This window comes from Stylophora pistillata, chromosome 4, assembly GCF_964205215.1.
Source record: "Stylophora pistillata chromosome 4, jaStyPist1.2, whole genome shotgun sequence".
NCBI classification, from domain to species: Eukaryota; Metazoa; Cnidaria; class Anthozoa; order Scleractinia; family Pocilloporidae; genus Stylophora; species Stylophora pistillata.
This window is the reverse complement of record NC_142522.1, coordinates 30,213,452-30,217,666: the sequence shown is the minus strand read 5'-3', so window position 1 is coordinate 30,217,666 and position 4,215 is coordinate 30,213,452. Positions and strand designations below refer to the sequence as shown.

The 4,215-nt window shown below is 36.3% G+C and overlaps 1 protein-coding gene and 1 long non-coding RNA gene across 2 annotated transcripts in view; one reads left to right on the top strand and one right to left on the bottom strand.

Moving 5' to 3' along the window:
• Positions 1 to 1,567: 1,567 nt before the first annotated feature.
• On the top strand, positions 1,568 to 3,086 carry LOC111344353 (uncharacterized). The gene is made up of 2 exons (XR_002696156.2): positions 1,568 to 1,942; positions 2,526 to 3,086. It is a non-coding gene; the product is annotated as an uncharacterized LOC111344353 (long non-coding RNA).
• Positions 3,087 to 3,813: 727 nt separating this feature from the next.
• The window catches only part of LOC111344352 (uncharacterized), a 13,900-nt gene continuing 13,498 nt past the window's right edge, over positions 3,814 to 4,215 (bottom strand). The window contains exon 14 of the mRNA XM_022951579.2: positions 3,814 to 4,215. This exon is cut by the window's right edge and continues 953 nt beyond it. The gene's annotated coding sequence lies outside the window, so the exon portion shown is untranslated.

Here is a 4,215-nt window from a genome sequence, read left to right as displayed (position 1 = left end):
CTGTATTTTATGATGGGAACTAAAGAGAGAAATAACATCAATACACTTCAGATCTAAGTTCTTAAATATACATATTATTATACAATATGGTCACAATGAGATCTCTAACGCTCAATAGACGCGGAAGGAAGATTATCAATGCAAAGAATTGAAACAGGTAATCTCCTCTTGTTCAGAACATACTTAGTTTTCTTTTCTTGTCTTTTTTTTTTTTTTTCGGTGGAAAGAAATCGTTTCTCAATTTACCAATATTTCATATCCCCCAGTTTTTACTCCTAGAACCATTACGAAGTATGCGACATCATTCTTTACTTTCGACTTTTATATCATTGAAGGCCGGCATCATTACCATAATGGAGCTGTAAAAACGAATTAACTCTTTTATAGCGAGCTAGGAACTTAGGAAACAAAATGTCTACCACGCAGTCAATTAAAGATTAATAATCGCTTACGATGTCCAAGCAGGTTATAAATGCTGAGTCAACTATCGATTGGCAATCTAGGATGAAGAATTAGAACTGTCCATTATGTACGATACTGGTAGAAATGTAACTCAATCCTGACTTTTAAGCTTTTTTTTTTCTTCTATTCAATCAGTATGTAACAGAAGATGGGGTAACGCTGACGAAAGGGAAAGGAAAAGTTCTTGTGATCAACCGTCATCAGTTTTACCGTTTAAATGAGGATTGAGAATTTCTGCAAAAACTAACCTAATCAAAGGTAATCACACCAAACAGAGGAACATGTTTGTGGCTTATTTCAAGTCTTGTATACTACCATAGCCATAAGATTCGATTGCAAAAAATTTAAGAGCAAATTTTTCCTACTACTTTCCGTCGCTTCATTTTCATAACTATTTTATGGTTACTAATATTTCATTCCAAATGATAAATTCCGTTAAAACATGTAGAATACACGGCCACCCACACATAGGAATGTTTTAAAAGTTCTCTGGAATTAACCGATTGAAACGTCAATAATCAAACGTGTAGGCGTTCGAGAAACGCTATAAGCACATCCCACCCTCACAAGGTTTACGAAGCACCACATTGACATGAGAGCAGATTCAGATGCTTCGTAGAGAGCGAGGTGCGAGTTGAATGTCGGGTTATTTCCGGTTTTCAAAGAGCATGATTTACAATCATCAGTAAAAGATTTACGATAATTTTTCATTATTTCATGACTCTGGGTTTCACTTCAAACTCATAGTTTGAAGACAAGCTCATTGAGAACGCGAGACAATATTTTGTCACCTCGCTCATTCTAATTTGAAAAATTAACTGTCTTTGAAAAATTAACTTTTGATTGGTTTTTCATGACAATAGCATCATCCCCTGTCAAAATGGTATTGAAACACTTAATGTCGGCGACAAAGTAGAAAATTGATTATTGGTCTACTCTAAAGCGTTGCCCATGGAATTTTCCAAAAGGAAAGAATGGTGAGACTGTCTGGAGGATCTTGATGGATTTGGACTCGACTGCCATAAAATAGGCAAAATATGAATGCCGCAAATCCAACGGTTTGAAACAACAAAAAGCTGAAGTATCTAGGAGTTTTATTTCTCTTTCCTCTTTCCGCATGTTAAAGTCTTGAAATGCTGTTGACATTATGGTTTTACACCCACAAGACCAAGAAGAGGAATTCAATTAAAAACTTTAGAACTACACATCCTTTTCACCTGTTTATTTCCATATTTCTTCCTAATTGTGCACTTCTGTTTGGCCATATATGAGCTGGTGATGTTTAAATGATCTAAATTAAATCTTCTACAAACAGTTCGTTTCCCCATGGTCTTATTGCCTAAAAGATATAAATTGAGCTTCTCTAGTTCCCAAAAGATCATATAATCGACAAAGCTAAGAGGGTGATCAAAGAGTCTGACGATATTTTCAAGTATATCGTCATCGACAAGAAGCGGAAATGTTTAACACCACTGGCAAGGTATTTATCGGTTAATTTCCGAAAGGTGAAGAGTACATTGGTGAACAACTGCCATTTGTTGGCTTATTTTTCGATCTCGATCATTTAGTAATTTTTTTTTGTAATAAGTGATTTCAATCACTGAGATGATTAAAGCAAAAGGTCTATGTTTCGATTATTTATTCCGTTGTAAGAACGCTAAGGGAACTTAGGCAGAATCGATTTTGAGAAGCAGACGGCGGCCGGAAGAAGAATGTAATTACTTCTACCGGACTGAAGCGTCAACCAACCAAAAGCAAAGCTTTTGTCCCTGTATCAGTTTTAAACTAAGCGATAATGACGATAGATCTGTCTCAAGCGTTGAGGCAAGGAAGACTTCAATCTACGGCTGCTGTTAGGAATAGGGACCACAGACGGAATGCCACTGCTTTTAACAAATTTCGTAAACATTCGTTACTTACTAGCAATTTAAGCTAAAACCCAAAACTATGTAACAACCACCATAAAAAACACGTAAATAAATCTATGGATCGCTAAAACTTCATTTTCTCAATTTTTTTTTTATTCTCTATTAAATGTTGTTATGTCTTTATGTTATTCACAGTTTGTTGCTTTCAAAGTAGTCCTTGTATTACTGCTGGCGACTTCAACCTCATACAGTAAGCCACAGCTGCGGCGAGATAAAGCTTCTGAGCTAGGACGTTACATGTGGGACGAAAATGAAGATTACATTTCTTACAAGTTCCCTAGTGGGATCAAGGATGCCCAGGATAACGTTGAGCACTTGCCGCACTCGGATCCCACATGCCAACCAAATTGTCAATTCTTAACAACAATTATGAATAAGTTCTCAAACAATTCAGTGAGAACTCAAATTTGTAATACAGTGGGCCAGGGGTGTAAGTGTTACACCAAAGGGTTCGGAAAAAACTGCCTAAGATGTATACGCAAAGGACGAAAAAGAAATTCATATCTATTTTAAGGAACAAGAAACACTGGCGTTTAAGAGGGATATTTTAGAATGTTTACTGTAATTTCAAATAGTTGTTAAATTTGAACAATAGGCTTAACTCCCCAGTCTGAAGCTAAATGCTTTTTATGAACATACTACGATTGAGAAAATTTCATTAAAGACGACAAAAATTAAAATGAGTGAAATATTGGACTGCAGTTTCCAGCGAAGGCTTGTAAGGGTGTTTTCTCTTCATGAACCATGCCTTTCGTACTCTACGTTTTCAAAAACACACTTCTTCCTCCCTAGGGTGAACGCCACGAAAAATTATCCAAATTTTATTCCAATAAAGCAACGAACATTAAGATCAGAACGGTGCAGAACAGGTCAATAAGAAAGTGTTTGCTACTATCGAAAAAAAGTTTTCACTTCATGACAGGACTCAAAACACCCATTTTGTCATTTTAATCATCATCGATAACAGGTCAGTTAAACAGACACATGTTGGTAATAACGTTTTCTGGAAGTCCTTATTCGTAGAAAAATCAAATCTGTTTTTGCATTCGACAGAACAAAATGGCCGGAATTTGCAAAGCTGAAATAAGTTACTCGGCACATATCTAGTGCTCCAAACGAGTTTTAAACACATGAGTTATACATGTGCCAAAACTGCAAATGATGGTAATACCCAATAGAGCGAGTAATTTCGTACATGCCCGAATTTTCGTTTGCTTCCTTTCTTTTTCCCTATCGAGTGCATGGTGCTGGTGCTATTGTCAAATATGAATTGTGCTACTGCAATTGATTATGCTTAGAAGTATTTGTAGCGTTTGCGGCGAACAAAAATCTAAACTCTCAAGTTCAAGGGGGTGTCACTCCAAAACGCAGTTAACAAGGTGTTTGGGGACTATTTTAGAGATCGAGATGACACACCAAAGTCGACTGTTTGTAAATGCATTCTTGAAAGGCAATCGACCACAAACCACAATCAACGATGAAAATCACGATTAATCTCACAATCAATCAATCTATGGATCGTAAACTGAAACAACAATACAATGAAGTTCTACCAATCTAATGAAATGCCATGGAATACATAATCAAAGAATCGCGTGTAAAAAACTGGGCTTTAACGTCGATAACGAGATTAACAATACAAATGAAACAGAACAAAAGTTTCGATACAAATTAAAAGAATATTGGTGGCTGGTAAAGAGCCCATTGTTCTCATCTAAATGATGGGGGTTCACTCGCATTTGGTACAATTCTGGCCTTTAAATCAATAGAGAATACGGCAACACAACGAAATATCTGTTCGTATATTGTCGCCCGACACTGAAAA